This window comes from Mytilus galloprovincialis, chromosome 3 (genome assembly GCF_965363235.1).
Source record: "Mytilus galloprovincialis chromosome 3, xbMytGall1.hap1.1, whole genome shotgun sequence".
NCBI classification, from domain to species: Eukaryota; Metazoa; Mollusca; class Bivalvia; order Mytilida; family Mytilidae; genus Mytilus; species Mytilus galloprovincialis.
In genome coordinates this window covers 52,022,018-52,048,424 of record NC_134840.1, presented here as the reverse complement: position 1 = coordinate 52,048,424, position 26,407 = coordinate 52,022,018, and the positions used below count along the sequence as shown (strand labels likewise).

Here is a 26,407-nt window from a genome sequence, read left to right as displayed (position 1 = left end):
CAGCACGATACTTTTTTTAGCCCTAAAACCTCAGTTCCTGAATTGTTTGGTTGAATTGCAGCTCTAACGAGTATATAAACAAATACATGCAAGTATTTGATAATTGAAAAAAAAACTCACTCAAAATGCAATTTATAGTGTTTGATAAATTTATTTAACTTATGTCTAAAACTCACAAGACTGACCAATGAACACATGATAATGCATCCACTTAAAAAACAAACTGCAGAAATAATTTATGATTTTATTTTAGAATGTGAAACTGGATATACTTCCGAATTTGGTTCAGCGTGTCATAAATGCCCACAGCCATTCTATGGATACCACTGTGCTTACAAATGTAGTTGTAATGATGATCAAATGTGAGTAAATGTTTATACTCGAATAAGTGTAACTTTAAAGGGATAGGTTACATCTATCATATTTTGAAGTTTGTCAGTAACAGTAAATCACTGGTATAAATCGAATATTGTGATTGGCCATGCAATGACTTTTCCTGTATGTACATCTTCATAATACATACTATCATGGTAAATTTCAAAACCTTAACAACATTATCACAATGATAAACAACACATGATTATATTGTATTACTGTACATAAAACCTCTTTATAGAGTTTGAAAATGATCATAGCAACTGTTGTACTATTTCATAAAATTGTGCAGAATGTATCTTTGTTTCAAATATATATTGAAATACTTGAGTAATGTTTTATTCTGTCAAGTGCTATAATGTCAGAAAAAAAGTTCAATTTATTTTAATGATTTTGGTTAGACAACCCTATGTCAAGGTAGTTCTATCACAACTTATGTTTTTTACCCAAAACTAGTATTTATACAAGGTTGAAGAATTTAAAAAAAACATAAAACTGACGTCAAAAGGGAATCATAAGACTCCAATTGACGACGGATCGTTTCATTTGAATTACGGTAAGAAAACTTGCCGGACATAACATGGACAAAAAATCATTTGAAATTTGATCAGGTTAATCATCTTAATCACTTAATTAAATTGTTCCTATAGATTCAACCGACATACTTTATTCATAAAAGGAAGTATTGAAAAACGCAATGCTCATATTTCATCCAGACTAAACAAACCCGGAAAAAACAAAACGGACAGGGAAAAAGAGAAGAGATTCGAAAGATATAAAAAGGACATTCAAACTTCATAAGTCGAAAATAAACTAACAAAGACATTGCTAAAAAAGGGAAAAGACAGACAGACAAATAACAATACAAAATCACAACACAGAAAAGTGAAGAATGAGAAAACACAAACCTCATCAAAATCTGGGCTGAACTCGGGTTCTGAGGAAGTGTATACCACTGAGTTTTATTTTGTAATATTATAGACAGTATCAAGTTCTCCTTTAGAAGGTGCTGTCTCTGCTTCTTTGGCAAGTGACTCTATGTTTATTGCCTTATCTGATTTAGCTATCATACGTTTTACTTCTTTGACATTGACCGAATATTCTTCATATAGTGTTTCTTGCTGTTTCTTAAAACACTCTTTCGATCTTATTCCATACCTGTTATAAGCTTTCTATGTTGTTGGCTCAATGTCTTGTTGATTTTCGAACACTTTAAATCTGTTTTTATGCTCGATCTTTAATTTCTTCATAATTTTAGTTTGTTTTATAACAAAGATACTTTCTCCACAAAACCCAACCAAGAAGTTCTCAATGTTTGTTTATAGTGCCAAGTCCATGTTTACCCATTACTCTATATCTATCTAAATTACCATTCCCTACTTAAGTATAAATGTCTCCTAAGACAATATAGATGCCGTAGTATTTTTCAAGTTATACTTTGATGTTTATCATACAGTGTTTTCCTAAGTTTTATCACCAGTATCATTTGTTGGTGCATATCATTGTACCATTGTGATCTTGGCATATGTAACCGGGCGACTGGCTACTGATTTGAAGTTGATAACGAGCTGCAACCCACGACCGGTTGCAGATGTTGGCGATGCCAACATAGACGATGACTAGCATGTAGTCACTTGTCTGAGAATACTCGCTTTAACTCCACTTGTAGAATTAGACACAAGTTCTTTGCAGTAGTTAACCATTTAATAATTCTGGATGGAATACATGTAGTTTTACAAAATGTTACAAATTGATGTACTTTTACACATTGTACAAATTGATACAATTTGACAAATCGAGCTGATGTTGTCAGTACGAATGCCCGACTCTCACTGAAGTTAGAACTTCAGAAAACATATTTAAATCTAGAATTTACATGGTGACAATTACATAATATAAACGAGATTACTGAATGACAATGAAATAATACGATAAGGATTAACAAAAGAATATAACAAAAACTGTCGTTTGAAATTTAGGCTAAATAGCGCCGTAATTGAAATGACTAAAGGATTAATCATTCTTTACGTAAGAAAACTTAAGAACTATGTAAAGCTGTGACTTTATCTATTATTTAGACGTTGCGCACGATATTGGTGTCACTTTGGAAATATGGGTTAGAAGGCGTGTTATTCAAATTCAAGCTCTTATCCTTTACAATAAATATCCATGTTATGCATATCATTCGAAAGGAAATAAACCACAGAAATCAATAAAATAGATGATTTTGTGCTTTGTCTATTTTTCAATGAAAAACTTTGCTCATTTCGATGCCTATAACGTCATTTCAAGGGTGTCCCGGTGTTACAATTTTGTTTTATGTGAGTCTTTAAAATCCCAGTGCGGATTCATTAGTAAGTACAATGGTTAAAAATTTTGCAATTGTTTTGTATACATTTAACTTAAAATGAAGTGATAGACGTTTTTGACTTTAAGAGACGGAAGATCGTCAAAAGAGTTTAAATAAAAAAGAGAAAAAATGTCCCAATTAGCTGCTCAACCCGTAAATTTTTTTTCTATCTTCACTTTCATAAGATATTACGGACGAAAATAGATTTTTGATAATATCAGAAAAATTATACATGTCCCGAAGAAGCTGTCTGAAGTCATCATTAAGTAACTGCGGTCTTTTTTTAAAAACATCGTCATTTTCCCCGTGTCCAATAAAATGTCCCGATGGACAAAACAACACAAAGAATAATTCAGAGGCTTTTTATCAAACGAAATTCTACTATATCTCAATTTTTTAACACCTGTTAACTGATATGAATGGAAAATACATTTAATTTCCTTTAAAATGATATGATATGTACTTTTGTTTGAGTTGCAGTTAGAAAATCCGAAACGATCTAAGATGTCCAATGAAATGTCCCCGTAACCGTAATTTGACGTTCGCGTTATAATAACGTTAAACTGTATACGAATTTTCTTGCATATTTGGCATAACATAATTTCATGATATGGTCTGATCTATATAAAATAAAGTTCTCGTTTAATATGCATTAAAATACAGATCTGCATTAATTCATGCATATAAGATGTCGAAATATTTAACTCGGATATTTCATATAGACAAGGCCCCGGAACTATAACAAAGAGATAACTAACTAATGACCACACTCCCACTTTATATAGGCAATTTAAGGTACATTGATAAAGAAAATGCGATCAAAAGAGAGATCTTCTTAATTATCCTCCTAAGCCAGATATTATCTGTAATTCCCAGCGTTGCTATTAAAAGATTCGAAGCTATACACATGGATGAAAATTCTCACAAAAATTTTATGAGAAAAAGTACACCTTAGTCGTGAACATTTCAGTAAAACGTGCAATCATTTTTTTTTGTCGCATCGACTCATTTAACAGAACGTGTTATCAGAGAAATACTTGTATGTCATAAACATTTCAGTATAGCTAACGATCATACTACTGTGAGTAGCAATTCCAAGTCATCTACCTAGCAATATGTGTTTGAAAAATAAGGTTTTTACATTTAGAAGTTACTGTAGTGTAGCAGAATGAAGATTATTTTCTCGAATCTCCAACAGAATTGCCTGGTACATAGGCATGTGATGAAACTAGTATATTGAAATTGAAACTTTTCTTTTACCATAATTTGAGAAAGAACGAAAGAGAGAGAGTGAGAGAGTAGTTGTCCGACATATATGATGGATGGCACACAAACATGTAGCAGCTAGCTTCAAGGTATTAATTTACAGACACTCCCAACTCATTCTAGAAAAAAAAATCAACCAATCAATCTGCGGTGTAAAGTAAATTTTTTTTTTTATCTTCGCAGAACGCCACAAAACATAGCTTGAATTTTAATTTTTACATCGCGATGACCGTGAGGGCATTCCGATGTATTGTTGCCATAGAGATTTGACTTTCGTTTTTGACTGGTAACCGATCGTATAAATACGCGGATATCATCGAGTGCAAAATAACATTTCTTATCGCTTAAATTCACTTCTTCAATGAATACCCATAAGAACATAAATTTATAATACGAAAATATTATGTCGTTACAAATAGTTATATGCATTAAAAAATGCACACGTACAGAAAAATTGTGTTAACGCATGGGGAAGAATATCACAAGAAAGTTTTTTTTGTGAAAATATGAATGTCAAATCCAATCTATTGGAAAAATCGAATTGTTATAGAAGAGTGTCCACCATGCACTTGTACTGCACTTTTATTAGAATCATAGAATAGAATGATGTACAATTGGATGAAAATTATACATACATGTAACTGCTATATACAATTACAAATATAATATATAACAACAAACCAGAGTATACGTATTTGTACCACCACAATATAATAGATATTAAAGCAGTGAAGTTGAATTCCTTGTCATTTATTCATCATCCACGCACGAACTTGTCTCAATAAAAATATATCTCTGTACATAAACCTAAGTTTTCCGGTAAAGAAATGTGATTTTTTTTCTGAGACAATTAGTGCTTGTGACCATCCACAAGAACTTGCGGTCATCCGAGGTTCAGTACTTCAGTACTTTGATTATACTTTTAAAACAATGTAAAAACGAAACCAAAAACATAAAAATAATCAGATGAATGTCAAAGAAGATTTTGTGTAAACAAATACTCAGTTATATGTTGAAAATGGAAGCGCGGAACCAAAAATATTGTATAGTATAAAAAATGCATGAAATGCATTCCTGATGGTCCATAGTTGTTCGCTTGAGAAAACACTGAACTATGTTAACATGCACATATAGAAGTTACTTTAAAAAATCACATCTAGTAAAAAAAAAATTGTATTATTCAAAATCGGATTTCGACCTGCTGGTATTGGTCTGTGTAAAAGTTTTCCATACTTTGCCAAATTCTATAATTTCAAATATTTAAAAAAAAGTATTGATTGCCGACCCTTTTTTGAAGCTTGAGTTGGTGAAAAAATATCAGATGAAAGGATAGCTTGCAAAATATGTTTCCGAAAGCAAAAACAAAACAATACAGAATCACGGATCTCATTTGCACAATAAAGTAGAAGATGCGGCCGTATAAGACCAAAAAATTATTAATAATTTCTATATGCAAACAACAATGAGCAAAACCCTTAACTTATAGTTAGCTATGAAAAGCCTCGAAATGACAAATGTAAAACATCTCAAACGAGAAAACTAACGGTCTGATTTGTGTGCAAAATGTGTAAATTCCTACATAACATGAATTTTCTTAATTATTTGCCTGGTAAAACAATCCTTATTTAAAAAATTTAATCAATGAAAACGTTTTCTTTTAAAAAAAAATAATTTAGACCCCGACTAACTTTAAACCATTCAAAGTTGGCAACGGCAGCATAAGAGCACGTATTTCTTTTTCAAACATGATGCACATTTTATTAAGTTTTTTGTTAGAGATTTTTGAAATTATGATATAGTTAACATTTTCCATGAAATCGGGATTGATGTTAAGATTGTTTACTTACTTATACGTTAAAATAAATAATATGAATTATAATGTAATTATAATTCACTGTTTAAGAAAAATTAAATAAAACCAAATTCTTGGACTTTTATATTAACGTTAGTTTAATAGTCCCAGGATTAAAGTATTGATAAAATAAGATTATGAAAAGAAAAATAGCTTGCGATATACTACCTACATCTTTCACATAATCAAAGACAAATCAAGAAGCATTTGAATATTAATTGAGGGAGTGAAATTACCAAATTACAACAAACATATATACACGTGTATTGGGGAAAAGAGACAGAAACAAGAAACGAAATATTTACAATTTCACTAGCAAAAGATAGGAGACGTCTTCTGGCAGAGAGAGCATTGCTTAATTTTAAGAAATAGAAGAAACAGATTGTTGAAGGCCATACAGTGACCTATAGTTGTTAATGTCTGTGTCATTTTGATCTCTTGTGGAGAGTTGTCTCATTGGCAATCATACCACATCTTCTTTCTATATATTTAAATCATTTTACAAGACATCAAATTGTCATTTTGTGCTATTGTTTCAGACAATTCTTCGCAAAAATTAAAAACTGTTATGTATCTAAAATTTTGTTTGAATTCAATGGAATTTTGCATTTGCACCGGCTTAATTGAAAAAAATAAAACCATATAAAGAAGCAACTTCGAACATCTCTTTACTTTAAAGCGGCATTTTCACATGAGTAGAATATAAGGTCAACGTTTGAAACTTTCCGTGGAACAACGTCAAAATCGTCGTTTTATTATGAACGTCGTGTAACACTGAGTGGCACCAATACCGTGCGTAACGTCTTACAAAAAGAATAATCTTGAAACAAATTTCTGACTTTAAGAAAATATACTTGACACTTAATTATTATTTATAATACAAAAAGCTTTATAAAGACAAATCGTTACATCATAATGAAATTTGTTTGACGGACAAATATTAAAATGATTACGATAAAATAATGAATAGTTAACAATAAAATGACAATTTATGACCGAACAGTTTGTCAGTGAAAGTTCAAAAGTATCAGATTTATGAAGAATACACTTTTCAAATAGTTCCAAATGAAGATGCATAATTTATCCCTATCACACATATTTGGAATGGAACCTTGCAACACATCTGTGCACTATATCGTTCTAAAATAACTTACAAAGATATATGTATAAATACACTATGGGTGCCCTTTACACTTGGTAAGAGATAACTAAATGTTGAAATACATACTCTCTTAATTCACCGAAATTGTAAAAATTATTCGAAATAGTTCTCGCCGCGATATAGCCTTTTTGTGCAAATGCGGCGTGACGCAAACAACAATCAATCGATCAATCTGAATGCACCATAATCATGATTAAAATACATTGACATTATTGTACATTATCTAAAGGCAATTCTCTTCCTTAACTAAAGAAAAATATAAGCAACATGAAATATGCCGAACACACTCTATCTAAAACAAATATTTGTAAAAAAAATTATGTGTTTTAAAGAAAATATTCACAAAGCTTGATTATTATTAAAGCCTAAGTCAATGTAAGTGTCATCCAATCCAAATTAAGCTTTTCACCTGTGTTACTGCTCATCATCATGAAAATGCCTGCCTACTTGAAGTTGTGAATTTGTTGTCAATAAAATGAATGTTTTGAGTCTGCCATACACGTGAAGGGTTTTGCTATGTTTATTCAATGATCTCATCTCCTATACATTGCTAAGAACAGCGTGGAGACCTTGTATTTTCGATAATGGGTTAGTGAGCGGGGATTATTTCAATACACGGTTTGGATTGGTGGTACGTCTCCTTATAAATAAAAAACGGTATTGACTTGATCACTGATTTTGCACTAATCTTATAAGTACATAGTATAAAATAAATCGCTAAGATAAGTCCGTTACATTGTGTGCTTGTGACTTAATACGAAATATATTGGGTCAGTATATTCCATATGTAACTTTCCTTGGAGTTCGGTACTTTTTTATTTTACTCTTTGTGATTCCTCTTCTACCAAGTGAATACAACTCTTCTCGTCTGAGAGTTATATATTAGAAGTAAGACATTTAATTGCTTATTGCCACGTCTCTTTGTGTTTATATCTATGTATTGGAGAACTGTTCCTAATTTGCAAATTATAGTTAACTGCTTTTCTAGTCTTCTCTGCTAATACAAAATGTTAGAGCTTTCTTGAGGCTTGTTTTAGAAGCATCTATTTGGCATTTATTTCACGAATAGTCTTACTTTAAAAATTGATTTAAGTATTGTGATTTCTAGCATTATGATTTGTTCATGACTGACAAGCGTTTTTTTTTTATATTTCTTTTAAGTATTTTTTATGTGAAAAGAGTCGATGTAATGTAGCATTATGAAATGTTTTTCCTTGACTGACTATAACGTATTTTCAATAAATTCATTGGATGTTAGATTTTGTATTGATTATTTATTTTGGGGTCTAAATACATGATTTTTTTAATAAGTTGTCATTAGATTTGATCTACCTTTCAGTAACACTGAGTACCCTCGGTATTCTAGTTTTTCACTTGTGTTTCTGGTTTTGTATCGATCTTATGAGTTAAACACTTTTCAACTGGTCGTAAAACTGTGTAACTCCGCAACATTCTGTATGTACCCGTCCAATGTACGCAGGAGCTAGTACTTTTGTATGTATGTGTTAATCGTTTATCATTTGTTTATAGATGTGGTCGTAAGTTTTCTTGATTGAATTGTTTTATATTTACCATTTTGTGGGCTTTTATTGTTTGCTGTTCGGTATGAGTTTTGAATTGTTGAAGGTCTTACTGTAATGACATGACAATTAAGTTTAACCGACGATTGAGGTCAGAAAATAAATTAACTTGGCTGAATATGTGTTCAAATGACTTAACAGAGATGCTAAACCCATAACTGTTTTGAACATTTCTGACCTTACGCTATTGAATGATGCAAACTTAACATGACAACGAGTCTGACTTTGTCATTTGCAAATCCTTCTTATTGAACATTGTTGAATTGTGTATGTTGATGTCTTCTGTGAAACATTTAAGAATTGAAAAAAATTGAGAATGGAAATGGTGAATGTGCAAAAGAGACAACAACCCGACCATAGAAAAAAACAACAGCAGAAGGTCACCAACAGGTCTTCAATGTAGCGAGAAATTCCCGCACCCGGCGGCGTCCTTCAACTGGCCCCTAAACAAATATATGCTAGTTCAGTGATAATGAACGCCATACTAATTTCCAACTAGTACACAAGAAATGCTTCTTTTTGTAACTTCATTGGGGTGTAAGAGCGTTGACAGAAGTATATTTTGTATGAAGCGGAGGAGCGCTTCATTCTAAAAATGTGCGCACGGTCAACGCTTTTACAAACCTATGAAGTTACAAAAAAAAGCATTCAATACTTGTAATTACATTGTTTTAGGTATGATCATGAAAACACGAATTTTATGATTTTTTTATTTAATTCACCTGTGCACTTTAATGTTGGACCACGTGTTATCATGAATGATACGTTTTATTTAGTGATGCAATTGCTTAAGGAATAACATGTGATGTGCAGTTAGCCAATCAGAATAACGTATTATAATGAAACACATCTAATGTAATTATTTTTTTGTTTTAAAAGACGGTGGACGTTCAGGGTAAACAAACACTACAAAAAAATCTTAAAAGGAAATTATGATTTTTAAGTTATTAATGATAACAGGTTTATTTTTTTTACTTTTTTTCCAGATGCGACCATCAAATCGGTTGTTTGATACTAAAACATACAGATTCATCGAGAAATGAAAAAGGTTATTACTCAAATATTGACCCTCAGAAAGTCTTTTTCACATGTCTCTTTAATATTATATTATTATTAAAAGTTATGAATTTTCATTCTCCCGGTGTCAAAGATATCCGTTCGTCCTTTGCGATTTTAGTCGCAGGAATTGTTAGCTTCTTGCATACCGATTACTTCTATCTATCCTCCATTTTGGTGTCATATCATACATTAAAAGCCCATATATCGCTAGCCTGTATTTATATACTATAGAGAAATTGCGTTAAAGCTCCGCCTACTGCAGGGCTATTTTCGTATAATGCTGTTGACAAGTGATCTTATAATGTGAATTGCAATTGTATTCCAATGACGCATTGCCCCTTTCTGTTAATGTTCCAGTCTCCGATCCGCAACCAAATTTCTGCTCAAATACATAATTTTCTGTGTAAATAACAACCATTTCAAAATCAATAATCAGTGGATGTACGGATAGAAGGACACATTAAATATTTTAGTCTTAAATCGGGCAATGTTTCGTTATTTCTTTTTACTGTTGAAATTAGTTGTTACATGTATGTTATAATAAATAATAATTATTTAAATAAGGTTTTTTTACCACGAAAAGCCGCATCACAGGGATTTCCGGGGTTTGTTAATTTTTGGGAAAATGAATCTCACTTCCAACCCCGAGTAAATTTAACCACATATATGAAAATGTCTCAGCTTCGAAACGAGCCTTTATACATACGATATGGACTGAGTTACAGAAGAAAACGTTACCATTACCGCCTAAGGAGAAACAGTTGCACATACTGTAGTGTTCCAAATCCCAAAATGATCAGTATATGTCATTGTTTAATGTGAAATGTCAATAAAATAAGTTTACCGTACTTGCATGATTTGAGTCAAATATTTCAATTGTATTTATTGAACGTTATAAGCTAAAGTACAATGATTAAAATTACAACAGAAACACGTGACTTAGTATTCCATGAATAATTCCTCACAAACTATATCTTACCAAATTTTCTGTTATATTGGTGTACTTACCAGTTACTGGCACCTTACTCTGAGGCAAAGTATGTGCATTAGCAACTTCTTCTGAAATATATTAGTACATCATTTTAAGTTAGAACAGTTTTTGTGAGCTGGATTTTTTCGTAATATTATAGTTTCTTTATTATTCGCACCGTCTATTGTTTGGCCTCCACATATATTATTACGGATCTTTTTTTTATCGTCTCTTCATTTAAACGAAACGCCTAAAATTATCAGATGACATTTTGGATGGTATATTGCTGCTAATGTGGGTAAATTAATAATAATAAAAAAAAATCGTCCCGTTTAAATTGTCATAGATTTTGTAAACATGTTTTACCTTTTCTTTAATTTTTAACCAAATATGCCATATGGTTTCTAAAAGCAAAACCTTTATAGTGAATGCTATCATTTTTATATTGAAAAGCATTGTAGGTTATTTCTATCAGACGATATTTAAGTCTAACATTAAGAATGGTTGTATATAGCCAGGGTGGATAGAATTAGCCTTAAAAAAAGATCAGGATTAAAAGTTAGAAGCTCTTTAAGTTCTTCAGAGGTTTTTAGAAGTCTCACATGGTCAATATATCTACGCAAGTAAACAGTTATAGTACCTTGACCTATAGTGGTTTACTTTTATAAACTGTTATTTCGATGGAGAGTTGTCTCCTTGGCACTCATACTACATCTTCCTATATCTTTATAGTATTTCAAAAGACCATCTTTCACTGTGTACAGAACTTTTGTCCATCAAATGAACATTTACCTTGTAGAACACTCTTCACTCTTAGTAGTACAAAAGCATCATACAAGTTCCTTTGACAAGGATGAAATGTTGGCGAATCTTAAGTACTTAATGGCTACAATGAACGTAACATTGAACACCAAATAGTTATCAAAGGTATCAGGCTTATAATTTTGAGTCCTATTTAGACGATCGTTTCGTCTACATAGGAGTCATCGGTGACGCTCGGATCAAAATAGTTAAAAAGCCAAACAGGTATAGATTGAAGAGCAATGAGGACCCAAGTTCCAAAAAGTTATGTCAAATCTGGCTACGGTAATCTAATGTAAGCGTCACTGACGTAGTCGTATGTACATGCCAAAATCATAGGAAATAAATATTTAATTATCGTGACCCCCCTTTTGACGTTAAAAACAAATTCCACTTTCTTGTAAACATGTGAACACTAGTATGCTCAAATTGTTTCAACGTTCCGTTTTTATTTTGGAATTAGATTGTAATTGCAATTTATCACGATTAGATCATTCATCTAATTACGCTCATTTCAAATAGTTCGTGCTACCCTGCTTTAATGAAGCTTAATAATTCTATTATTATGAGCAACATTCGTTATGGCACCTGATCAAATGGTACAACAATTATTGGATGTGAAAAACATTTAAATTCTGGTCTTCTATATATGTGTCATTTATCAAAATATATTTAAGTAATTCTAATAATAATTTCATTATTATATTAAATTTGTAAAGACGGTCCTAGTACAGTGATAATTAGGTTTGTTCTAAGATAGCTTCGCTTTACATCATGAGACATATCTGGAGAACGTAATAAGTTCATCCAAATTATTTTAGGACATATCCTAGGATGCTTTAAATGATATGGCTCGTGAACAGCATGTTATTGACTCCTCATTGATGACGAATCAAAAAAGTAAAAAACAAAACCAAATTATGTTGTATTGAATTCTCAAAAATTAAAAAAACACGATTATAAAGTCATATTTTGTCTCAATCTGAGTGGAGAAGACGCATACGTCATTCCGAATATTAGTATAAAGCAGGGAAATATTACACAACCGCTTAATGTAGCTCAAAATACCTGCTTCAACTTCATCTGTTTTACGGTTCGCATGCTGTATATTTCAAACAGTGATAAAACAAAATACAATAAAAAATTATCATCAATCGTTCATATTATTGGTTGAGAACACGTCATAACAGTTCCGAATAACCAGGAAAATGTTATACAACTGTTAAATGAAGCTCACATTTATCGTTTTGACTTAAAGTAATGTATATATATATATATATATTTCAGAAGAAGTTAATATTGCACATACATTGCCTCAGAGTAATGTGACATTATCTGGTAAGTACACAAATATAATAGAAAATCTGTAAGGAATAAACCAGGGAATATAAGCTAATGTGTTTCAATGAAAACTTTGATCATTGTAATGTAGATGCCACACTGCAAAAGAATCAGACAGTAGTTAAAACATGACAAAAAACAAATCCATTCACATGGAAATTATGTTCAAAATGTATAATGGTGCACGAATATTAAATTCGTTTCCTTGTCCGCTTCAGATAATGCATACGATATAATTACACTAAAATGCACTAGAAATTCACTAGAAATTCACAATCAAAGTGAGCTTGCTTCGTATTTAGGTATACAAGAGGAACGAAATATACCAAAGGGACAGTCAAACTCATAAATCTAAAACAAACTGACAACGCCATGGCTAAAAATGAAAAAGACAAACAAACAACAGCACAAATGACACAACATAGAAAACTAAAGAATAAACAACACGAACCCCACATAAAACTAAGGGTGATCTCAGGTGCTCCGGAAGGGTAAGCAGATCCTGCTCCACATCCGGCACCCTTCATGGTGTTTATGTGATAACAAATCCGGTAAAAAGTCTAATTACGGTAGGTCACATTAATGAAAGGGAAGGGGATTGTAGTTACGACGAAAGGAACATATCCGATATCATTTGTGAAACGGTTATTCCATAACGATCAACCAACTCGTGATGGCGTTCGTAAAATTTACGAAGGGATGATTTCAACTTCACCATTTGGAACTCTTGGTTTAATAGTTTCCTTGTGAGCAGCAACCCTCTATCAAGAAAATCATGATAGGAAATGCAAGCACGGGAATATCGTATCAATTGGGAGATATATACCCGTATGCAGGTGCTTCTGGAATTTTGCTACTTAGAAATGGAAAGTTCACAATTATAGTAGCCAAAAGTTATCTATAGATTTCTCGAATAACCAGACACGAATAAATGTAAGAGCTACCATTTCTGATTCAGGATGATGGTAACTTCAAAATAGGATTGTTAGTTCGATCGGTTTCTTCGGCCATAATTTTTTTTTCTTCAAAACTACATAAAAAGAATGGTGTTAATTCCATTACTGACAAAAAAAAACTACTTTTATGTATGTCTCAAACAATGTCAGTATAGAACATTTATTCTATTTACATTTCAAAAATAAAAATATGACATATACTGAATATGTTTAGATTTTATAATCATACACCAAGTACATTAATCAATCGTTTTTTGTATGAATCCAAACACCGAATTCAGTTTGTCTTGGGCGATATGCCGTTGACCAAAACTTCTTTGGTCCCAATCATGAGTTTAAACTGTACTAAGGGTAAAAGAACATTTAATTATCCAATGTGCGGTTTAAAGTTCAATGTACTTACTAAACACTTGATGTAAACAAAAATAGTTTCCTGCTTTCAATCTTTTTTCGATTTATGTACATATTTGTTTTTCGTTCATTTTTTTGTACATAAATAAGGCCGTTAGTTTTCTGGTTTGAATTGTTTTACATAGTCATTTCGGGGCCTTTTATAGCAGACTATGCGGTATGGGATTTGCTCATTGTTGAAGGCCGTACGGTGACCTATGTTTGTTAATTTCTGTGTCATTTTGGTCTCTTGTAAAGAGTTGTCTCATTGACAATCATACCACATTTTTTTTTATATATTCTATCAACAATTTTGAAAATATATGTCCTCTTTTGTAACTCTACAGGCTTGGTTCTTATAATAAAATAGTCAGAAATCATAGTACTTTAACATTTATAACTGTATGTGGACCGGGAAATAGCTATGAGTTTCATTAAAAAATCTTTTATATAAAACTGAGATTTTGTACAAAAAGCTAATGAAGTTTGATTTATCATGTCTTAATACACAATTATTGTTACATTGTCAAATTCTGACATTTTAAATATACTAGGATAAATTTCTTCAGCTATAAAAATGTAAGCAGGTAATTGGGTAGCAATTAAAACTTCATCCATTAAAATACGCAAAGTCAATTATTAATTACTAGTACATATACACGGCCGACACTCGGCTAACCGAGAGATAGGTCGGTTAATCTATATTGAGTATGCGGCTATATCGGCGGTTGGTCTGTTAATCGGGTTGGTTATACGTCTGTTAAGAGTAAAACGCACAATTTTAATATTAAAATCTATTTAATATACAGATTTTAGGTACATTATAAGAATCAAATCAAAAAAAGAAAAGTGTCTGACAAAATGATATATATCATAGAACATTTTCCAACTGTAAAAACATTTCATAGTCTGCGCAGTTTTCAGTAAAACTAAAAGGCGTCGCGCAAGTATGTAGTATTTATGCTTATACGCATAGCAATTTTTGTAATGAAAGGCGAAAAAAACAATTTTAGATATCATTTAAAGGACACAAAATCGTACTTTGGTTCTAAAATATAAATTGAAATTAGTAAATATTTCATAATTGTAATATAACATGAGTAATACCACGTTTTAGTGAACATTATGGGAATAAAGTCTGTTAATGGGTTGGACAATTGAAATTGTGTCAGTTAAGAGTTATTTAGCCACGACAATAGTTGTGCTACCTTTATATTTTCCCTTTGAAAAAGTTAAGAATGAGATGCTCTTGAGTAAAAAAAAATGACAATACGCTGCAACAGTATCCTTCTAGTAAGAACATTTTTATTTTGACTTCCTTTGCATTTTATTAAGGGGTGTGTCACTTCAATATATGAATATGGATTGCCTGCTGGAATATGCATGAATCTATTATTAACGTTTTCTTCAGCCTTAATTTTTGTGTCTGTTCAAAGTAGCACGTTCTCAAATCCGTCCGAAAGTGTCTTTCTAATACAACACAGGGTACATATAACGTGTTGTCGTTCTCATATGCACATGATATTTGTCAATGGACGTTAAACTCTAAATCGTCAACATCATCCGATTGGTTCTTTTCTTCTATTACTGAATCATCTGTTGTTTACAAATCAGTCTAAAGAAGTAAATGGAAAGGAGCGAATGCAGCTACATTTGGTTATCTTAAGTTTTAATTCATTTTATTCCGTTTAGTTCCTTTCTACATAAGTGCAGAGGAGAACTGCAGTTGTCCGCATGTAAACTTTTAGCATTTATTACCAATATAATTACATAGCAATCCGTTACTGTTTCAACACCCAGGGGTGTTTCATGTCTTTATTCTCAAACAGTTATTATTTTTTTCTATCTTTTTTTATTAATGCATCACTTCCTACTGTCCTTATCTATTATTCTATATATTCTGTGTTTCCATCCAGATTCTCGTGTATACAATGAGGGTCCGAATTGGGGGTGTTGTTTATTTCTATATTCTTTAAATTGTCTGTTACTTTTCTCTACATTTTATTTTATCTTACTCATTATTATTTCTTTATTCTTTATATATTCTAGCATCCCAATATATTTTACTTACTGATGTTAAGTTACATTACGACGTTTATCTCTGATTTATATACTGGTTAATACCAATTTAGATACAAATTAGTGTCATTCATGACATCCTAAACAGAATCCACATGATATATGCGACCATTCTTGGATGCAATCAATATGTATAGATTATAACATGCTCTTTTCTATATTATCCCTGGTATCATCCCGAGACTCCCATATCGGCCTCGAGGCTTTAGCCGAGGGCCGATATGGGTCGAGGGATGATACCAGGGCAAATATGGAAAAAACATGTTATAATCTTTAAGCTATTTATCACATATTTAAGTGTTGCAGAAAAGAGGGAAAAAAAGTTCAATTATAACAATTTAATGAAACATAACAGGTAAATCTTAAAAATTTATCCGTATCCGTAACAAATATGTGATAGGATACAAATAACACATAGCTGAGAGGGTGATAGAGCAGATTGGGTTCCGAGAAAACATTGTCAACCGCGGCGAAGCCAAGGTTGACAATGTTTTTTCGAGGGATACCGATCTGCTCTATCACCCTCTCAGCTATGTGATATTTGATTTATTATAATGAATGTCCTATCATCATTTTCTTTAACAGATGAGTTTTAATATAAAGTATTTTCTATGTAGTCACGTACTTGAAAGCGTAACGGGTATTTGAAAAATCATCAGAAGTGAAGTAAATAGACAATAGTAGTGCATTGACTTGACATATAACGATACAAGGATTAGGCCCGAAACGGGAAAAAAAGATCTCCTATCAAGAAAAAAAATATTTTCAATTGTTGTTATTTTGTTATTGTTATTTATTTTATTTAAATTTTGGGTGAATACCCCTTTCAAAAGGCCTCATATCTGGCTGAGAAATATACATCACAATGAACATGATGAAATGTACATCACCAGTTGAAACCCATCAATGGTGAACGAATGCGTTTAATATCAACAATAAGCATAACACACAATGATTTATAGGTTTTAAAGTAAAAATATTAACAAGTGAAATACGTTTTTCCAACAATTGTAAAAGAAATTATTTAATAAGTTTGAGTCGTTCCACGCTTCGTTGTATAGTAAATTAGAACTTTAAGCATTGTCTATAAAATAACTTGATGTAGATTCAATTCATTGTCGTTTAAACTGCCGATTTTTGATTGGTCTAGCCTAGAGGGTGACGTTCCAAAAAATTGTCACCCGCTCAGCCATGTGATAGAGTAAATTAACACCTTCGTATTAGGCAATCAAAATATGGCATTTTAACATGATGTATAATAATACTTTAATATTACACTTTTTTTATATCAGTTTTTAATATTCATGGCCTAAATTCATTGTTCATGTCAGTGTTTCCGTACATATTATGTTTCATTGCTCATGTGTTGTTTCCGTATATTTTAGCCACTCGTCTTGAGCCTACCCATTTGATCCGATAACACCCCATACAGCAATAAAATTATACTTTTATTGCCATTCATAACTCTTAACAGACCAATTAACAGACCGGGTTTTATACATCCGACCCATTAACAGACCAGGTTTTAAATAAAGATTGATTTATGTCACCAAAATACAGATTTTTGTGTAGATTTTTCACACAATGATATCAATTTGGTTGACAAACATAATGCCTGTCTTTGTTCGATGTTCAAAATATCGCATACAAGTAATTCAACCAACGTGTCTTTTTGTGTACATTTTGTGTGTGTAAAATGTGTATAAATTTATTGATGAGTAACACGCCTTTTCATTTTATAGATCGTACATCGAAGCTAGAAAAATAATAATTACACCACTGGATTCAGTACATTGAATTGTTTTGTTAGACATGAATAATTTTTATGATAAACATATATTTAAAAAGTTATACAATGAAACATGCAGAATTTCCAATGATTTCCTCGATAACACCTGATTAACAGACTTTAGCCAACCCGATTAACAGACCCACCGCCGATATAGCCACATACTCAATATAGATTAACCGACCAATCTCTCGGTTAGCCGAGTGTCGGCCGTGATATAAAAATAAGTTTTCCAACATGTCTTTGAAATTAGTTAAACATGGTTGATTATTTAAATAAAATGCTTGTAGTTGAGCAAAGCAATAATCACATTTTTTTTAAATAGAAATACAAAACCTGTCACAATAATCCTTGAAGTAATAGCGTATGTCTTAGATGCATGATTTTCTATTAGTTGTTAGTGGTTTTGGACTAGCTGTCAGTTACCTGCAAGTACTCTCAGATCTGTTCCTAGTGTCTTTTTGTTGTTCGGATGTACAAGTACCTGGCCACGTCCACTTGTATTTTTGTCCATCTGATGAATTAAGCCTTTATCAACTGATTTTTATAGTTCGTTTATTATGTTATACTGTTCCAGGTTAGGGGAGGATTTGGATCCCGCCACATTATGTATGTACGTGTCAGTCCCTAGTCAGGAGCCTGTAATTCAGTGGTTGTCGTTTGTTTATGTGTTACATATTTGTTTTTCGTTTATTTTGTGTATATAAATAAGGCCGTTAGTTTTCTCGTTTGAATTGTTTTACATTGTCATTTCGGGGCCTTTTATAGCTGACAATGCGGTATGTTTTCATAGTTGAAGGCGTATGGCCTTGGTGACCTATAGCTGTTAAATTCTGTGTCATTTTGGTCTCTTCTTGAGGGTTGTCTCATTGGCAATAATACCACATCTTCTTTTTTATATGTGTGTGGTTTAGTTAGATGGCAATTAATTGATCTAGTATTTTTAGCTCACCTGGCCCAAAGGGCCAAGTGAGCTTTTCTCATCACTTGGCGTCCGGCGTCCGGCGTCGTCCGTCGTCGTCGTCGTCGTCGTCCGTCGTCGTCGTCCTGCGTTAACTTTTACAAAAATCTTCTCCTCTGAAACAACTGGGCCAAATTTAACCAAACTTGGCCACAATCATCATTGGGGTATCTAGTTTAAAAAATGTGTCCGGTGACCCGGCCAACCAACCAAGATGGCCGCCATGGCTAAAAATAGAACATAGGGGTAAAATGCAGTTTTTGGCTTATTACTCAAAAACCAAAGCATTTAGAGCAAATCTGACAGGGATAATATTGTTCAACAGGTCAAGATCTATCTGCCCTGAAATTTTCAGTTGAATCGGACATTTCGTTGTTGGGTTGCTGCCCCTGAAATGGTAATTTTAAGGAAATTTTGCTGTTTTTGGTTATTATCTTGAATATTATTATAGATAGAGATAAACTGTAAACAGCAATAATGTTCAGCAAAGTAAGATCTACAAATAAGTCAACATGATCAAAATGGTCAGATGACCACTTTAGGAGTTATTGCCCTTTATAGTCAATTTTTAACCATTTTTCGTAAATCTTAGTAATCTTTTAGAAAAATCTTCTTCTCTGAAACTACTGGGCCAAATTTAACCAAACTTGGCCATAATCATCATTGGGGTATCTTGTTTAAAAAATGTGTCCGGTGACCCGGCCAACGAACCAAGATGGCCGCCATGGCTAAAAATAGAACATAGGGGTAAAATGCAGTTTTTGGCTTATAACTCAAAAACCAAAGCATTTAGAGCAAATCTGACATGGGGGGGGGGGGGGGGGGGGGGGTAAATTGTTCATTAGGTCAAGATCTATCTGCCCTGAAATTTTCAGATGAATCAGACATTCCGTTGTTGGGTTGCTGCCCCTGTAATGGTAATTTTAAGGAAATTTTGCTGTTTTTCGTTATTATCTTGAATATTATTATAGATAGAGATAAACTGTAAACAGCAATAATGTTCAACAAAGTAAGATCTACAAATAAGTCAACATTACCAAAATGGTCAGATGACCACTTTAGGAGTTATTGCCCTTTATAGTCAATTTTTAACCATTTTTCGTAAATCTTAGTAATCTTTTAGAAAAATCTTCTCCTCTGAAACTACTGGGCCATATTTAACCAAACTTGGCCATAATCATCATTGGGGTATATAGTTTAAAAAATGTGTCCGGTGACCCGGCCAACGAACCAAGATGGCCGCCATGGCTAAACATAGAACATAGGGGTTGCAGTTTTTGGCTTATAACTCAAAAACCAAAGCATTTAGAGCAATCTACCATGTGGTAAAATTGTTTATTAGGTCAAGATCTATCTGCCCTGAAATTTTCAGATGAATCGGACCACCCGTTATGGGGTTGCTGCCCCTGAATTGGTAATTTTCAGGAAATTTTGCAGTTTTTGGTTGTTATCTTGAATATTATTATAGATAGAGATAAACTGTAAACAGCAATAATGTACAGCAAAGTAAGAACTAAAAATAAGTCAGTATGACCAAAATAGTCAATTGACCCCCTAAGGAGTTATTGCCCTTCATAGTCAATTTTTAACAATTTTCTTAAAATTTGAAGATTTTCAATAACATTTTCCACAGAAAGTACTGTTATAGATAGAGATAATTGTAAGCAGCAAGAATGTTTAGTAAAGTAAGATCTACAAACACATCACCATCACCAAAACACAATATTGTCATGAATCCATCTGTGTCTATTGTTTGATATTCACATAGACCAAGGTGAGCGACACAGGCTCTTTAGAGCCTCTAGTTTATTTTACAATGTAGCACACTATTTATCGTAATTTCGTAATCTTTATATATGTGTGCTTCTCCTAAATTTCCTATTCCTGAATTCTCTATTCTTAAAAAAAACAAAAACAAACACAAGCGGCTTTATCATATGATTTCTTGGTAGAATTTGAGCGTTCCAACAACAACAAATTTAAAAAATGTCTCATCTTTATCTTTCGAATTATTAAAATGAACTGGTCAAGATTCGGGAAGTTCGTCAATTTGCCGTCTCTGTTTTGCTTTGTTTACAAATATCATGTGACTTGACCATTTGAATACGTCAGGTACTATATTGTTTAAGCAAACTTCTTCATAAAGGCATATACGTAACATATGATATCGTAATCCAAAAAGAAAGCCCAAAATGGTTACACATCAAATTTGTAATTAATAGTAAATGGAAATGAAAATCGTGCTTCTACTAGTGAATTATTGCTCTTGGTTCGCATGCTGTATATTTCAAACAGTGATCAAACAAAATTATCATCAATCGTTCATATTATTGGTTGAGAACACGTCATAACAGTTCCGAATAACCAGGAAAATGTTATACAACTGTTAAATGAAGCTCACATTTATCGTTTTGACTTAAAATAATGTATATATATATATTTCAGAAGAAGTTGATATACACAGGCAATTTTTTCCAGCATGATTTTAACATGAGAATCACGTGATATTCACGTTGTCCACACCACGTGAGTAGAACGTGAAACGAGCAGAAACGTAATATTCACGTTGTGAGCACAACGTGAACAAAACGTTGGTCACACGTGATATTCACGTTGTGTATAATGCCACATGATATCAACGTGATAATACAACGTGATATTCACGTTAAATATATACCACGTGATATAAACGTGATAATACAACAGGACATTTATGTGAAGCAGTCATTTGGAAAAAAGGAAATATTGTCTGTGTTGTACTTATTGACATATCATTTTTTTTCTTGGTCATCTCCATTTGAAGATGTTTTTCTGGTGCTTTATCTTAAAAGTATGGTAACAGTGAGTTAAACATCAATAAATTGTCTTGTAGGTTATAACTGATTATCAGCTACCTCATATGCATGTTTAATGTACCTGTTATCATCCTGAATATGTATGTAATATTTGCAGCTGGATGTTAAGCATACATCAAAACTTAACTATCATTACAATGTATTTTAATCCAAATCTTTTTTCAAAGTTTGAAAGGAAGTCGAATTTGAAATTGTACAACAAATTATGCATAACCAAATGTATACCAAACAACATTTCAATACAAACAAGCTATTTTACAATGTCCATTCTTTAATTTCCTCAACGCTTTTCAACTTTGTACTTGTTTGGCTTTATAAAAATTTTGATATGAGCGTCACTGATGAGTCTTATATAGATGAAACAGGCGTCTGGCATACTTAATTATAATCCTGGTACCTTTGATAACTATTAACTATTAAGAGTTATGTCCCTTGTAGGTTTATCATGATTTAAAAATAATCAGCTTATGACTAAAGAATTGTCCCTATCAAAGACATATATTGCCAAATGTTAAAAAGAAAAAAACACTTTCCAATTGAAATTCAATTATATTCATATTTAAGAATATTTTAAACAGTTCACAATTGATAAGTTACTGAAATAGTAACAAATAATATTTGAATGTTCTATCTTCTAAATGCTCCACTCTTTGATTTCTTCTTCATCTGAAAGGATAAAAAAAGAATTCTATTTATTGTTATTAGTATTATCTTATATTAGCATACATAATAAAAGCTTTATTTTACTTCTAATATGAATGTTGCTTTTGCTTAAATGAACAATAAAAAAAAAACAATATGAGGGCTGTTCCAAAAATAAATGTAGATAACGGGGAGGAAGGCACTTTTTATTTGATTCCACCATGCATACATTTTAATTTGGATATTTCATTTAAATGTTCAAGCAGTGTTCTTAAATAACCACCACCCATCAAATTTTAATAAAAGTTCCTGGAAAAAGCCCCTTAAAATTCTCAATTGAACCAGCTTTCGGTAACTACAAGTACTCTCAGATCTTTACCTACTGTCTTTTTGTTGTTAGATGTACAATTACAAATCCATGTCCACTTTGTGCTTTTGTTATATATATGTATTTCTATTTGTATCCATCTAATATTCTGTATGTATGTGCCTGTCCCAAGTAAGGAGCCTGTAGTTCAGTGATTGCTGTTTGTTGCTGCGTTACACAATTTTTTTTTTTTTATTTTTTTTTATTGTTTTATACATTAATAGGGCTGCCAGTTTTCTCAATTGAATTCTTTAAAGTTTGTGATTATCATGTTCATACATGTAACTGACTGTGGTATAGGCTTTGCTTATTCTTGAAGGCTATACAGTGACCTATAGGTCATAATTTCTGTTTCATTTGGTTTCTTGTGGAGAATTGTTTTGTCAGCTAATGCTCAGGATAAAATTTAAATATCACAACCAAGGCCATGCGTAAATTTCCAACAAATCTATGACTTCCATGAATTATTTCTTAAATAACATTTTTTGTTACATACCACATACAGAACTATATATATATAGAAGTCGCTCTTCACTATACTACTACCTGTCGATACATTTATTTTTGGCATTGCACAAGTCATGTCTTCTTTGACTATTAATGACGTTAAAATACTAAATCCCTGTGATGTGTTTTAGTCGATTTTAGTCTCTGATGCATGATTTTTTTATTATTAATTGGTTTTGGCTTTTAACTAGCTGTCAGTAACTGCGAGTACTCTCAAATCGTATTTTCTTGTTAATTCGACCTGTTGATACTGTTTATAATGCTTTTTTGTTATTTTTTATTTATATGGATCTTGTCTGTACACCAGCTTTGATTATTTGTAATATCTTCAATTTTTCACTTATTCTTACAACATTTGTATAAACTTCAAGATTATAAAAAAACCGGTTTTTTTCTAAAGTGAACATTGATTGGTTAAATATTTCTCAGTCAGGTCCTGTGTTTGAATTTGTTTGTTAGCTTTTTGGTCATGAATGTTTGTCTCTAATATTTAATTAACTGTGCATTTGTATTCAGATATCGCAGATCAAATTTATTCGTTCATTGTTTAATTATACGTTTTTTGATTGAGTTAAGTCTGCCAATTGATATTTTATCGTATGTTTTTCTTTGTTGTGATGTTATGCTATTGTTTCAGAAAAAGGGAGAAGGTTTGGATCCATTAAAACGTTTAATCCCGCTGCAAATGTTTGCACCTGTCCTAAGTCAGGAATCTGATGTACAGTAGTTGTCGTTTGTTTGTGTGGTATATACGTGTTTCTCGTTTCTCGTTTTGTTTATATAGATTGGACCGTTGGTTTTCCCGTTTGAATGGTTTTACACTAGTAATTTTGGGGCCCTTTATAGCTTGTTGTTCGGTGTGAGCCAAGGCTCCGTGTTGAAGGCCGTACTTTAACCTATAATGGTTTACTTTTTAAATTGTTATTTGTATGGAGAGTTGTCTCATTGGCACTCACACCACATCTTCCTATATCTATATAGTTAAAATCACGTTAAAATTTTTACATGTGATAATAATGTTATATTTGAACGTGAATATCACGTGATCAGATTAAAATGTGATTATCACGTGCGAATATCATGTTTGTAAAATACACGTGATATAAACGTTTATCCGGTGTGATACACACGTGGGAAAAACGTTATTCTCACGTGATGAGCACAAACGTGAAACACACGTTGGAAAAAATTGCCTGTGTAGCACATACATTACCCCAGAGTAATGTGTCATCATCTGGTAAGTTCCCCAATATTTATAGATTATCGTCGATCATCTCGACGAGATCGATTTTCTCACTTGAGCTGGTACGTTGTTCAGTCTTTAGTCTACTATGTTGTATGATGTTGTTTGTCCGTTGTTTTTCTCTCATAGCTATGGTGGTGTCAGTTCATTCTCGACAGGGGAGTTCGAATGTCCTCTTTAATGTCTTTCGCCTCTACTTTACAAAGTCGCTTTCTTAATATATATGTTCCAGACCGTATGAGTATTTGGACCGTACGCGTACGGTCTGGACCGTATGCGTACTTTTTCAAAATACTCATACGGTCGGACCGTACGCGTACGGTCTGACTATTATTAAAAAGTTGGTCAAGTTTATTAGATACAAATGCATATAGCAGATCAACATAACTTCACTATCAAATTAATATAAAAAAGTTCAATTGTAATTGAAACTAAAACTTTATATTCTAACGTGTTTTTAATTCGCGCTAATTAAATATGCTAATCTCTTGTATTAAGCATGTCGATCAGTAGTACATTTGTTATATTAAAATTTTGTCTTTGGCAATTCACAATTTTACTTTGCCAAAGACAAAATTTTAATATAACGCATTAATTGTATTATGAACGCTGAAATTGAAGATATCGGAAGTAAACATAAAGTGGGAGTTTAATTGTTTTAAAATATTTAGCAACTTTACCAAAAAAAAAAAAGAACATGCATGAACTGCATACATGAAATAATCAAATTGCTAAAAAATATTACGTTACTTGAATTGTGTCACCTTGGGCGAGAGTACCAAAATAGGATTCATATATACAATTAAACAAATACCTAATTTCAATTGTTCGTTTGTTCATTTTATCTATCTAATTGTAACAAATTATCAATAACAATTTGTAAAACTAAAAATAAAGATTGTTTCAATTTAACCCATATGATCAAATAACATGTATTGTCAGATCGTACTGGACCGTACGTGTATACTTATACGGTCCGACCGTACGCGTATGGTCGGACCGTATGAGTATACGTATACGGTCCGGACCGTACGCGTACGGTCCAAATACTCATATGGTCTGGAACATATATACAATGTCGCTAATTAGCGCTAACCTTTATCAAGACAAAGATATAATCTAAAGATTTTTATCAAACCGTCGATAATGACATATCATAACCTTCAAACATTACAGTCAAAGTTTTTTTGCTACTTTATAAGTGGTATCGGAAATTTTGGAACGAGCCGTTTGTCAATTAAGCTCCTATACCCTAAGTGATTCAAATATATGATCACTTAATTTGAGCTACATTGGAGAATTTGGATATACATTCTCACGAGTTTAATCTCCTTCTCGTGCAGATCTTTTGATTGAAACCACCAAAGACACTACTAATGTATTGATTATATAAATATGTATATTAAAAAAGAAAAAGGCAGGATAATCAACTACATAGCCAATGACAATTTATCAGAGTCTTGACTAAAAACGAAAACGACCAAAAGCAGAATTGTACATAAAACACAACAGGGAAAAAAAGACAAAGAAATACTTACAAAAAATTAGGTTGATAATGATGGTAAGCAGGTTGTGCTCCGCATGTCAATCCCGTCGTATTGCTCTTATGAGTACAAACCTGATGATAAGTCAAATTTGATGTCAAATTCAAAGAATAGAGGACGGAATTTAAGTTATGGTATTTACAATATACCAATCATCAGTTCAAGATGAAATTGAGAATGGAAATGGGGAATGTGTCAAAGAGACAACAACCCGACCATAGAAAAAAACAACAGCAGAAGGTCACCAACAGGTCTTCAATGTAGCGAGAAATTCCTGCACCCGGCGGCGTCCTTCAACTGGCCCCTAAACAAATATAT

At 32.2% G+C, this 26,407-nt stretch overlaps 1 protein-coding gene across 1 annotated transcript in view; it reads left to right on the top strand.

Annotated features, from left to right (window-relative positions):
- The first annotated feature begins 257 nt into the window (after nt 1-257).
- The window catches only part of LOC143066470 (uncharacterized), a 34,800-nt gene continuing 8,650 nt past the window's right edge, over nt 258-26,407 (top strand). The window contains exons 1-3 of the mRNA XM_076239387.1: nt 258-362; nt 9,572-9,633; nt 12,703-12,753. The gene's annotated coding sequence lies outside the window, so the exon portion shown is untranslated. The remainder of the gene's footprint in view (nt 363-9,571; nt 9,634-12,702; nt 12,754-26,407) is intronic.